The sequence below is a fragment of the Pleurodeles waltl genome, chromosome 5 (genome assembly GCF_031143425.1).
Source record: "Pleurodeles waltl isolate 20211129_DDA chromosome 5, aPleWal1.hap1.20221129, whole genome shotgun sequence".
In the NCBI taxonomy this organism is placed as follows: Eukaryota; Metazoa; Chordata; class Amphibia; order Caudata; family Salamandridae; genus Pleurodeles; species Pleurodeles waltl.
In genome coordinates, this window is record NC_090444.1 from 274,467,974 (window position 1) to 274,482,490 (window position 14,517).

Here is a 14,517-nt window from a genome sequence, read left to right on the forward strand (position 1 = left end):
CCAAATTTTGAGGTTTGCAAAGGATTCTGGGTAACAGAACCTCGTCCGAGCCACACAAGTCACCCCTCCTTGGATTCCCCTAGGTCTCTAGTTTTCAGAAATGCATAGGTTTGGTAGGTTTCCCTAGGTGGCGGCTGAGCTAGAGGCCAAAATCTACAGGTAGTCACTTTGCTAAAAACAGCTCTGTTTTCTGTGATATGTCCACGTTGTGTTTTGGGGCATATCCTGTCGCGGGCGCTAGGCCTACCCACACAAGTGAGGTATCATTTTTATCGGGAGACGTGGGGGAACGCTGGGTGGAAGGAAATTTGTGGCTCCTCTCAGATTCCAGAACTTTCTGCCACAGAAATGTGAGGAACATGTGTTTTTTTAGCCAAATTTTGAGGTTTGCAAAGGATTCTGGGTAACAGAACCTGGTCCGAGCCCCGCAAGTCACCCCTCCTTGGATCCCCCTAGGTCTCTAGTTCTCAGAAATGCACAGGTTTGGTAGGTTTCCCTAGGTGGCGGCTGAGCTAGAGGCCAAAATCTACAGGTAGTCACTTTGCTAAAAACAGCTCTGTTTTCTGTGATTTGTCCACGTTGTGTTTTGGGGCATATCCTGTCGCGGGCGCTAGGCCTACCCACACAAGTGAGGTATCATTTTTATCGGGATACGTGGGGGAACGCTAGGTGGAAGGAAATTTGTGGCTCCTCTCAGATTCCAGAACTTTCTGCCACAGAAATGTGAGGAACATGTGTTTTTTTAGCCAAATTTTGAGGTTTGCAAAGGATTCTGGGTAACCGAACCTGGTCCGAGCCACACAAGTCACCCCTCCTTGGATCCCCCTAGGTCTCTAGTTTTCAGAAATGCACAGGTTTGGTAGGTTTCCCTAGGTGGCGGCTGAGCTAGAGGCCAAAATCTACAGGTAGTCACTTTGCTAAAAACAGCTCTGTTTTCTGTGATGTGTCCACGTTGTGTTTTGGGGCATATCCTGTCGCGGGTGCTAGGCCTACCCACACAAGTGAGGTACCATTTTTATCGGGAGACTTGGGGGAACATAGATTAGCAAAACAAGTTCTATTGCCCCTTGTCTTTCTCTACATTTTTTCCTTCCAAATATAGGAGTGTGTGTAAAAAAGACATCTATTTGAGAAATTCCCTGTAATTCACGTGCTACTATGGTCACCCCGGAATTCAGAGATGTGCAAATAACCACTGCTCCTCAACACCTTATCTTGTGCCCTTTTTGGAAATGCAAAGGTTTTCTTGATAGCAATTTTTTACTCCTTATATTTCAGCAAATGAATTGCTGTATACCCGGTATAGAATGAAAACGCACTGCAGGGTGCAGCTCATTTATTGGCTCTGGGTTCCTCAGGTTCTTGATGAACCTACAAACCCTATATATCCCCGCAACCAGAGGAGTCCAGCAGACGTAACGGTATATTGCTTTCAATAATCTGACATTGCAGGGAAAAGTTACAGAGTAAAAAGTAGTGAAAAATTGATGTTTTTTTCACCTCAATTTCAATATTTTTCTTTTTCAGCTGTTATTTTCTGTAGGAAACCCTTGTAGGATCTACACAAATGACCCCTTGATGAATTCAGAATTTTGTCTACTTTTCAGAAATGTTTAGGTTTCTGGGATCCAGCATTGGTTTCATGACCATTCCGGTCACTGACTGGAAGGAGGCTGAAAGCACAAAAAATTGCACAAATGGGGTATGCCCCAGTACAATGCCAAAATTGTGTTGAAAAATTGGGTTTTCGGATTCAAGTCTGCCTGTTCCTGAAAGCTGGGAAGCTGCTGAGTTTAGCACCGCAAACCCTTTGTTGATGCCATTTTCAGGGGAAAAACCACAAGCCTTCTTCTGCAGCCCCTTTTTCCAATTTTTTTGAAAAAAACGAAATTTTCACTGTATTTTGGCCAATTTCTTGGCCTCCTTCAGGGGAACCCACAAAGTCTGGGTACCTTTAGAATCGCTAGGATGTTGGAAAAAAAGGACGCAAATTTGGCTTGGTTAGTTTATGTGGACAAAAAGTTATGAGGGCCTAAGCGCGAACTGCCCCAAATAGGCAAAAAAAGGCCTGGCACAGGAGGGGGAAAAGGCCTGGCAGCGAAGTGGTTAAAAAAAAAATATAAACATGTAAATATGCTTAATACACTAAACACCCTGATCCCTTAAAATACCCAACACCCCAACAACAAAAAAAACACTTAAATATAATAATAACTTATATAAAATATACATATATATATATATATATATATATATATATATATATATATATATATATATATATATATATATATATATATATATATATAACATAAAGGAATGAGGGGGAGGACCCCTTGACAGACGATTCCAACTGCTGAGCTCTGGATATAGGTCGTCTATTCACGGAATAAGGTTAGTGGCTATAGAGGCATGGCTACGAGTTTTGAGATATCAGAGTGGGTGTGTCGCCAGGGTTGGCTGTTGATGTGGGGGTCGTCGCAAGTGGAACTCCTCCTTATCCTGGTCACTGATTTATATATGGACTGTTTTGTGGTGGCCCCCCCACCCCGGGGGTTTCTCCCCCGCCTCCCTGGATGCATATGCGTGGTACCTTCAATATCATATGGGCGTTTTTGCTAATTTTATCTGTTCTGTCTTTGTTCATCATAATCACAGTGTTCTGCTTTGATTGATAGTTGTGGGACTGAAATGCACTGCACGAACTGTATAGTGGTTGGCACCACTAACCGATGTGCCCATTATGTTTATGATGATGGACTTGACCCAGTCTCATACTATAAATGTTTATTTCCTTATGCTTACTAGGTCAATGCACAATACGTGAATCTGGGTGGAGACCTCGAATGGGTACAGTTGTTGAATGACCGACTGATTTACTTCAATGTAATATGCTATGATGTAGTGCATGGTTATATGAGTCCCTTTCTATGCATAAATAAACAAGTTAAAAAAAACTATAACATAAAGAAAATATTTGAAAATATATACACATTTAACATTCAAGGAAACAATATAAAATTTTGATCTGAATAATAAACTAAAACACTTAAAAACGATAATATTAATCAGTAATATATACATTTTCGATATTTAAAACTTTGATATTATTATATAAAATGAAAAAGCAATTGCTCAGAAAGGGTTAGGTAGGGTGAGTACACTCTGACCCTCATTCCTATGTGAGGCTGACCCAAAGTGTCCTTCCTTTTCCCGGTGGCGGACCTGCACTGAACAGGCAACAGGCCATGCACAGCCGAGATTGGCCATCTGTGGCGAGTTCAGTGCATGACCGGACCTATGGCCAGACCCTGTAGCCAGATTAAGGCAGGGCTGGGCACAGGACCTAACTGGAGTTCAGACTATTCGCCTCATTACCAGTTTGGCGGTCTTAAAACCGCCAAACTCACAGTGGCGTTGGGAGCCGCCACACTCCTGGCGATCCAACCGCCAGATTTCATCCCTGGCAGTCAAACCACCACCAGGATTACGGATCCCGACAGAGCGGCGGCGGTCAGAGTCCTAGACAGCCATGGCAGTACTGCTGTGCATATCACAAGTCCACTTTCAGCCAGCCTTTCCATGGTGGTAGTGGAAAGCCATGCTGGGGCCACGGGGGGCCCTGTGCTGCCCATGCCCACAGCATGGGCAACGCATGGGCCACCCTACCAGCAACCTTAGAATACACACAGTCTGCTCTGTAGGCACACAGTCTGCTCTGTAGGCAGTGTGCATTCCAAGGGTGCGGTTGTGTGATGGCATTGGCCTCGGCTCCCTTAAGGGATGCTGTGGCACTGTTTCCGCCTGACTGACTGGCGGCAACGTTGTAAAAGGCCAGAGGGTTGAGGCTGCCAGTATGACAACAGCCTCACCCCAACCGGTATGGCAGTCCAACAGTAGGACCACCACGCTTGTAATGAGCCACTATGTGTAAAATCCCTACAGCTTTCCAAAGCCCAATAAAGACACGCTCTCAGACAGTCTCTTACTTTGTCACTGAACCAGTGTCTCACTCAATTTCCCTTGTACTCAACTCACACCATTTTTAACTTTCACTCAAACTCACTCACACTCCCATTCAATTTCACAGTCATTTTCTCATTTCCTCACTTTCATGCACTTTGTCAACTTACTCTCTCATTCACTCTTCCACTCACTCACCCTATTCATGTACATCACTTACACTCATTCTTATTCACAAAACAACAAATATATTTTTCCTTTTTAAACATAAAGGTTGTCTCTGATTATTGGTAACTTTCTTGTGTTTTTTCTTTCTTGGTGAAAACAAAAATACAACATAAAAATATGGAAAACCTATTTTAAAAAAGCAAAAATCATTTCTTGCACATTTTCTGATAGAGAAGCACTTAATTATTGTGCGCTTTTCCACTTTGCTCTCCACGATAGTTGACCTGCCACATTTCAAGCAGTACTATTTCACAACTTTGAAGAAAAGATCACTTGCTTCTTCCTTCTTCTGCAAGATATTTTCAGGCAACCATTTTCCAACATGGTTGCAGATGTGCTAGTCTAAGACTCCACTCTTCCTTTCCATTTTACCAGCAAAGAAGTGCTGTTCATGCCATGCGTTAATGTGCTTGTGAACTGACGTGGCTCCAAAGCTGTATTTTGATTTGATGCCCCTGCGCAGCTTCTTTTCAGCCAAAGTGCATGTCAGATATTTGGATGACCATTTTTTTAAGCTGGTGCAATGGTGAAAACTTTCCAAACCATGGATTCTGGTGGTGACCTGGTTTCCTCAATCTGAACATCTTCCAGTTACAGTAGTAGTTCTTCTTCTTCTTCTTTTTCTTCTTTTTCTTTTTTTCTTTTGTTTTTATCCATTTTCTTCTTTTTTCTTGTTTTTCATTTTCTTTTTTTTCTCAGCCGTTCTTCTGGTCTAGAAGCCATGAGACAACTGCAGCAAAAAAATTGTACTGTCTTCTTTACTGTCAGAAAGTGAAGCACAATTTGAATGACGATCCATACATTTTTGCTAACCAATCAAAACCATGCAGTGGTCTTTAAAGATTAATGAATCCTACATAGCCCCTGAAAATACTCACAGATTCAGTTGGCATGTCTTCATTTTGTCATACCAGTCCCATTTGTGCGAATCCCACAAGGCTTAAAATGTGGAACGATCATAATACAATAGTATAGCTGTGAGTTTTTAGTTGTACTTACAAAATTCCTATGTTCAAATAAAATATTACACTTTGTTTTCATACCAAACACAGCTTTTAAACATGTTTACAGGGTTGGCAGCAGTTGTTAGTTTGTAATTCTCAGAATGGAATTCCTGGCTATGCAATGCAAGAGTTGCAAACCCAGAAAAAGACTCAAGGTCCAGAAGTACAATGTACATTGCTGGGCGTGTGGAAGACCTGCAAATCCCAAAACAGCAAAATAAAAACCAGAAAGCAGAGGCCTGATTTATTGTACACTAAACTGACCTCCAAAAGTGCTAATCCCTAAGAATAAGGGACCACATTCTTGTGCAAAAAACATTTTAAAGCCAAATCTGTACTAATATAGATCGAAGATAGATCGAAGGACATGAACAGCAGGGTTGCATTTAAATATTCTAATTAAGTATTACTTTACATTAAAAAAAATCTAGAAATTCAATGAATGAAACAAAGGTCAAAGTAACATCATAGTTAGGTGAACTTGTCAATGACAACATTAATATTTGGAACTAAAAAAAACAGAGAAATTCACCATTTCTAGTTTGCAGCACTAACTATAACTTGTGTCTCCGTGATGCACTGCTTATTGCCTCATATATGACATCACTCATGACATGTTCTATGACATCATTTACAGCATCACTCATGACCTTATCCATGATTCATTTTCCTATATATTGCTTCATAAATTACTATGACATTAGAGGCCTGACAGTAAGTACAAATAGCTCAGGACAATATCAGGCATCATTACTGCCATCACAGATAGAAATCCCTCAGGTGTAGAAAGCATGCATCATGTGCAACATTGACCTTATACCATACACTTTACAGTTAGCACAGTTCACATTAATAATCAACCACAGATATATAGGAAACCCTCAGTGAGTACAGTGTTCACTCAGTATACAACTGTTCACAGTTAGCCAAGTTCCTTAAATAGTGAACGTTAGTTTCAAAACAAATGCCTACTATGGACAGCTTTTATCTCTATCAAGCCCCAGAAGCCCACGGAACCTACATTGAGAAATAAAGTTATCATTGGAGAAGTGGGTACTGCAAACAGTGCTTACTCTATAGAGAGGGTTTACTCTATACCACACTGTTTGCAAACAGTGAAACTTTCATGAGAAATACACCACAGAGAATTAAAAAGTATCTACGAAGAACAGTGAACTCTATGCAACAGTTGTCAAAAAAGACACTATTTGATGAAGATAACTAAGATATGAAGGTGCTAAACATCATACTACCTGCATCCTTCATACTGTGTTTACAACTTTACAGATAGCTCATCTTGTTAAGCAAAACAAGCACCTGTACACAGGCTAGTACGCAATGATGTCACAGGTGCCATCCCAGAGTAGTCAGATAAATAAGCATTTTGCACAGAGTTCATTGTCTTCTGGACCATGGTATATGGGTTGGCTAATACTCTAGGACCCTCATGATACAAGTAAGTGCGATTTTGGCTACCATGACAGTGGCACAGTATCCTGACGTTTGCCCTCTATAGTTAAGGGAGTAGGGTTTGAACATCCATAGATAACTAAGGGGCCTTTTCTTGAAAATGATTTGGGTGAGATTTTTTTTTAGAAACACAGGCTATGTCTCAGAGCGGAAGGATTGTTGTACCGCATAAGCATATCTCTTGTTGGGCAAAAGACCTTGCAAAAATGAATTTCACACCAATATAAACAAAGGGTTATCTGTTTGCACCTAAAGTGAATACCACAACAGGTTTGCGCATAAGTTTCAGCGTGGTGTGTGTCACGGATAATGAAACCTCAGTATTTGTAACTTTCATTTTCTATCTATATTTTTGTTTTCTTATAGGCTTTACATGGCAGTGTAGGCAGTCTCATCAATGGACAATGAACAACCATGTAGTATCTTGCATGATTTATATTTACAATGTGCTGCTCACTTAGCTCCACTTACATTTTTAAATTTAGAGAACTTTTATGTAGATTAGACATTTTTACTCAGTCATCATGAATTGCAATTGATCCTTTTGGGAACAGCTTGAGTCAAGAAACATTTTGACCAATTTCAAACCTTTAGGAACATTGCTATCTACAAAGGTTGCATTTTGATTTTAACCTTAACAAAGATTCCCAAAATTAAAAACGATTTTCCTAGGTTATCTTTAATTAATTAAAAGCTCATTTCACCGTTTGCTGGCCTATGTACTTGACAATACTGGGGCTAGGTAGACCTGGCCTATGTTGGCTTTTGGAAAAAGATCTCCAACAAAGAGCCCCGCGTTGGGCCCATTGGGCATTGCAGTGCTGGCCCATTGAAGAGCACAGCCTAATGATGAGGCATGCCACCACTTGATGGGTGAGGGCTTGCGCCCTGCAGCCATGTTGCCTATAATGACAATTGAATGAGACAAGTCATTTAAAGACTATTCTATTTTGAGTTAGATGCGTTTTCTGCTCAACTCGGAACTGCACACTTTAGTATTGATATGAAATTGTCCATACTCCTAATTGGCATGTTTAACTTACCTGTAAGCCTAAGTATATGATACAAAGTGTATCCAGAGCCTATAAGTTAAATGTCACTACTGGAGTAGAGCACCCATTGTGCCACCCACTACAGTGACAGAGAAAACATGAGTGCAGAAACACACCTGTGGCCTGCCTGTGCAGTTTAAAAACTACAAGTTTGACTTATCAAACCAACCCCTTTTGACAGATGTAAATATTCCTACACCTCAATGTAAACCTTAATGCTTGTTCGGCAGAGTACAAGTGGAACCTGTAGAAGTATAGTTTAGAACATGTTTCACAAAGACAAAGACCCAAAAGCTATTTCCCTGGAGAATGGTTAGTTGTTCCATAGGAAAGAATTGGGATACAATGTTAAAATGAATAATGGTGCCTCCATCTAGGAAACTGCTACAAGGTACCCCTACAAGCAAATTTGCACCTGCTGTTGAGACCGGTGAGGAGATCTGGAAGGCTGGTCCTATTATCGCTTGTACCCAGGACAAAACAGTGTACTCCAAGGGTCAGTTGACTGACCTCCTGTTAAGCTGCATGGACACAACAAGCTGCTCGAAGCTGCTTTTCATAAAGAGCCCATCTCATCAGTTTTAACTAGCCCTCCAATAGACCCTGGTGGTAGCTTCTGCTGGAGTGAGTCATAAACCCCCAAGAGCTGTTCCGGAGCTCCTGGGACACTTGGATGTGTCAAAGCATACTATTGCTAACATCCTGATAAAGCTAGGACTTAGAAACATTTTGGCTCCAAAGACCTTTGAAGCACAGAAACAGGCTTGCTAAATCAGTCCAACAAAGGTAAGAGTTGCTACTGGAACAAAGATTTTGCTTCCTACTACTCTGCTGAGCTTTTCAACAGGAGCAAATCTGTCTCAGTGACCCATTGTGGAAATGGTATTTTTCTTTGTGGAGCACAGTTTGGCTACAGTTTGCAGCCTTGTCTAGCTGGAGGAATCTGAACCAAAATAAAAAGTGACTAAGTCCGAATGTAGATATTTTCACTAGGCAAACGTGTTAAAGATATCCAACCGGCAAGACACCTTTCTTGTGTGCCAATTTAGAATTTCCCAACTCTCAGCTTTTCAATAAAAAGCATATGGCTTCTCATGGACTTTGTCGGATTGCTATCCAGGTTCGAGGAGCCCATCTCAGCCACAGCCCACTGCCTTGTCCTGCTGATGATTTTTGACTTCCATTTCAGGTAAAACGTCTGACTGGGAACTGGGAAGAACCTGTGCTCCTTCATGTTCAACCTTCAACTTCACCTATGTCCCGGTCAAGCGCAATCTCATTACCATGGTTGGTACTTATTGCTTTTTGGAGCTATTTTTATTTACAAAATTCAAAAGTCGTGTTGGATTTTTGTCATTTTGATGTAATTTTGTTCATCAAATGATTCTCTATTTTTATAAATTGCAGAGGGATGATTTTTATTGTGTTGTGTTTTCGACTTTTTAACGGTTTTGGTACTTCCAAATGCTTTACACATTTTCTTAATTTAAGCCTGTCTGCTCAATGCCATATCTGCCAGTGGTTGAGGTTGAATGTAGATTTTCCTATTCCCATGACGAAAAGTCTTAATTTTATTAAAGACCCGGAGGCGAGTATTATGCGTTTCTTTTCTTACTTTAATAAACAGCAGCAGTCAAGAAACACTACAATTCCCAGAAGGCCAGGAAACCCTAGCCAATGGGAATAAAAACGTAGTTCAAACAGTATCAGCCAATCATATCACATACATATGCATTATGACATCACTTGACTGCGAACAGCCCTCTTTTCTTGCGAGAGAGTCAATTATTAAACAAAGGAAATATTGTGAACACAATAAAAATTGCCATAAGGAACGATAAGACATCAGAACAAAAGCTCAAAGTCCGAGATAACCAAAAGGAATTCTGGTAAGTTTGATCCGTAGCAACTGAAGCAGTAACTTGCATCTTGAAATCTTGGCTAGCGGAGGTTGAAGAGCCATTGGAAGTTCTATGCAGAAGGTTGAGTGATGGCCAGTGGAGCTAGAGAAGGGTGGGAAAAAATGAACAAAGTTAAGATAAGTGGAGGGATAATACTCGCCTCCGAGTCTTTAATAAAATTAAGACTTTCCGTCATGGGAATAGGAAAATCTACATTTTATGGCAAGACCGGAGGCTCCTATTATGTGAGTTTAAAGCATATTAATTACATCTAATGAAACATTATTGACAGGTTTAAAGTAAAAACCTTTAAAAGTATTGTCATTAGACCAATCTGCAGACTTGAGAATGTCCTCTAAACGGGACCCCGCCCAGAAAGCTTTGGAAGCCATAGCACCCCTGGAGGAATGAGCTCCAAACAAAGAGGTATCTATACCCGCCAAGGACATAAGCCATTTGACCCATCGGGCTAAGGTAGCGGCCGAAACAGGTTTGTGAGGTTTCCTAAAGGAAATTAAAAGTTGGGAATGAGAAGGAATTCTCAAATCTGCAGTCTTTTGTTCATACGCTTTTAAACATTGACCGACACATAGTTTGGGATGATCCGGAAAATACGGGTAAAACACAGAAGATAAATTGGTCTTGGTTCGTCGAACCACAGTGAACAAAACTCCAGATGGGGTAAATTGACGATTGGAAATATCTAACGCTTTAACATCTGAGAGGCGTTTAATAGAAACAAGGCACAGTAACATGGTTAACTTTGCAGATAACATTTTTAGAGAGAGCATGAGATTGTCAGGCCATGACAACAGAAATTTCCAAACAATATTAACATCCCATAACTGGTTATATTTTGGAAGAGGAGGATTGGAAAATTTTACTCCCTTTAAAAGACGGCATATGAGAGGATGTTCTCCGACTGGTTTCCCATTAACAAAAGAGTGGTTGGAGGATATGGCTGACCTGTACAAGTTGATGGTACGGAAAGCCTTACCTTTGCTTGCCTCTGCCGCTAAAAAGTTCACTATAAAAATCACATCTGCTGAAATGGGATCAATGTGTTTTCCCAGACACCAGCTGTGCCAAACAGACCAAGCTGATTGATAAGCTTTCTTTGTACGTGGGGCCCAGGACTGGGAGATATATCGTGAAGCTTCTGTCGAAATGCCAGGGAAAAAACGGGATTGCCCGAGACTTTCCATTCGGAGAGAGTCAATGCATTGTCTAGAACGAGAGGGTGAGGACGTTCTAAAGGGTCTAGAAGAAGAGACGGAAAGGACGGAATCAAAATAGGGAAGTCTATTGACAGTTCTAAGAGGGTTGGGAACCAAGTTTGAGATTGCCAGAAGGGGGCTATGAGCACCAGAGAAGCCTGTTGGCGCCTCACTTGCGCCAAAACTCTGCTGATCATGAGGAAAGGAGGAAAAGCGTAATTGAAGGAAAAAGACCAGTTCTGTAAGAAGGCATCTGAAGCTAACGCTAGAGGGTCTGGGCACCAACTGTAAAATTGGGGAAGCTGAGAGTTGAGACGGGACGCGAAAAGATCGATTATTAGGGGACCCCAGATATTCTGAAGGTTCTGAAAAATGGAAGGGTGAAGTTTCCAATCGCTTGAATCTCGAAGATGACGAGACTACCAATCTGCTACGGTATTGAGAGATCCCGGAAGATACTCTGCATGAACCGAAATGTGGTTTAAAAGGCAGTATTGCCAGAAGGCCTTGGCTAGCTCCGCCAATGGTTTGGATTTTGTGCCTCCGAGATGATTGATATAGCGAACCGCTGAAATGTTGTCCATTCTGAAAAGAATGGCACAACGGACCTTGTTTTTTGCAAGGCTTCTGATCGCAAAGGAGCCGGCAAGCATCTCTAAACAATTGATATGCATTTTGGACTCCTCTGACGACCATGTGCCTCCAGTCGAGACTGGTCCACACCAGGCCCCCCCAACCGGTTCGGCTTGCATCTGATTCTAATACTAGATCTGGGGCTGATGTGAAGATAGTCCTTCCGTTCCAAGCATCTAAATGGTCTATCCACCATTGGAGCTCTGTGAGTGCATCTATATCCAAAGGAATGACGTCTGAATAAGAGAGGCTTCTTCGTAAATGCTGAATCTTTAATCTCTGAAGAGCTCTGTAATGAAGGGTTCCAGGGAAAATGGCCTGAATTGATGAAGATAGGAGACCGACAATTCGTGCCAATGTTCTGAGAGATATCTGAGAACTGCGTAGAATTTGCAGAATCTCTGACTTTATGGTTTTTATCTTTGGGGAAGGAAGCCTGAGAGTGGCTGAAATTGAGTTGATCTGAAAGCCTAAGAATTCTATGGTTTGAGAAGGTATGATTATGGATTTTTCCTTGTTTATGATGAAACCTAACTCTGTTAGGAGGGAGCACATCACAGATAGGTGAGTTGAGAGAGACTGAGGGGATTGGCTCATTAATAATATGTCGTCGAGGTAGATGATAAGTCTGATCCCCTGTGCTCTGAGAAAGGCTACTACCGGTTTCATGAGCTTGGTGAAGCACCATGGAGCCGATGATAGCCCGAAGGGAAGAGAGGTAAAATGAAAAAACTGGTTTGCCCACTGGAATTGGAGAAACTTTCTGGAATGGGGATGAATTGGAACTACTAGATATGCATCCAGAAGATCCAGTCGGACCATCCAGTCCCGTTGTAGCAGGGTATCTCTTAGGTGGAGGATGGTTTCCATTTTGAAATGATGATATACTATGAAATGATTGAAACCCTTGAGGTTTATAACAGGACGCATCTTTTTGTTCTTTTTCTGAACCAGGAAAATCGAGCTGGTGAAACCTGATGGGTCGGGAAGGGTGGTAGCGATAGCCTGTTTTTGTAATAGAGAATGGACTTCGGCAGAAATCAGTAGGGTCATGTCTGAGGAAAAACGAGGAAGAGGAGGGAAGGAGGATTGGACTGGGGTTATATATAGCTCTATTGAGTAACCTTGAATGGTGTTGAGAACCCAGGGGTCTGCCGTGATTTCCTCCCACTTTGTTAGGAAAAAACGGAGACGCCAGCCTAATGGAATAGAAGGAGGTGAAGGACTTACTTGGTTGGATGGACGACCTGGCGTTCCTGCTGCCTCTGGAGCGGAAGCCTCTGCCTCGTTGAGGATAGAACTGTGGGCGATACTCCTGGTAGGAGGCGTAATGATATCCTCTGGAACCTTGGTTGGGGTAGGGGTGGCCGGCCCTTGCAAAAACCCGCTGAGAAAACATCTTTTTCATTGATTGCTGAGCTTTGTCCAAAGATGTGAAAGTAGCCACATATTTACTTAAGTCCTTTATGAAAGAGTCTCCAAATAATGCACCATCGGTATTGGTATTGTGTTGTGCAGATGCTAGGTGGACTAACTTGGGATCGAGTTTCAGAAGTAGACCTTTCCTTCTTTCTTGGGTGATAGCCGAATTCACATTACCCAGGAGGCAGAAGGAACGTTGAACCCATAGAGAAAGTTCCTCAGGATCAATAAATGAGCCATCAATTCTGGCTGCTTCTGCGATGTCAAAAATCCGTGTTAGGGGCCCCAAAATATAGAATAATTTATCTTGGCAGGAGGCCCACGCCTTATCCACTCCCTTGCGTGGATCCTTGCCCATTTTGGTAAAGAATGTCAGGAGGGGTTGGTCAATGGACGGGATGACCGAAAGTTGGTGGGATAAGGAGGGACGGGGACACTCAGATTTCAATTTGGCTCTGGATTGTTTGTCTAAAGGACAGAAGATTTTTGCCGAAACATATTGTGCAACGTGGTCAGTGGGTACCCATTCGGTGGAATTGGGATGGAGAATATTTGAAGGGTCAAACATTGGGAAACCTTCGGGGTCAAGGAGGGGAATCGGGTTTTTATGGGAAGACGAGGTCAATTTAGATTTCTTAGGAGGAGGAGGGGAGACAGCAGCGTCGTCCCCATCGTCTGAAGCACTGGAGACAGAGTCCAGATCCGACCCGTCGTCGTCTGAGTCAGGAAAAGACGAAATTATCAGAGGGGCAATAATATTTTTTTGATTTGGATTTATGTTTTACATTTGATTTCCCAATGTCCAAATTTTTATACTCCTTGGAGGGAGCCTTTTGAGGAACCGCGTCCTCTGCCACATATGAGGTAGACTCACTTATCTTATGCGCCGGTTTCCGTGGTTTTTGGGGGTTTTTTGGAGAAGGGAGGCGCTGACTGCATTCCCCCGCAGCCTGGGCCGACATAGAACGAGAAAACATGTCAGAAAAGGAAAATTCCAAAAATTTTGACATTTTTTGAATGGATGAATTCACAGCTTGTTGCACCGAAGATTTTATGACGGCAGAGAGCTCCTGCCTAATGTCACCCACATCTTGCAAACTTGGGGATTCGTCAGGATTCATTGTACCAAAGAAAAAACTGGCAGTTATGGGGTTAACAGGAGAAGGATTCAGGAAAGTGGCTGGCCCCGCCTATGGGCGTCGACCCACGAGGAGAGCAGGAAATCGCCGGCTCAGCAAATAGTGTAGACGACTGAAGGACGTGCTGAGGAAGAGCTCCGAGGGACAGGAATCCCGGTAATGGGTCAGAAAGGCCAAATAAATTAACGCGGTAAGAGCGCGCTAAGGGGAAGACGCGCCGCACTTTCTGTGAGGCCTCGAACGCTCTGGACCAACCGTTAAAACTTCAAACGGTTGGAAAACAGAGCACGCGAGGCGCCGCACGTGACACAAATGCGGCAACTTGCCGACTCGCATAGGAAATGCATTAACAACACGAGTGTCATGAATAATACATCATTGGAAATCAAAATTAATCTGAATACACACTTAAAAAGAAATATAACATCAAAATAAAGTAAATATGCGTAAGACAAGTGAAAAGGGTACTTAACTTGACTGCGAGCAGC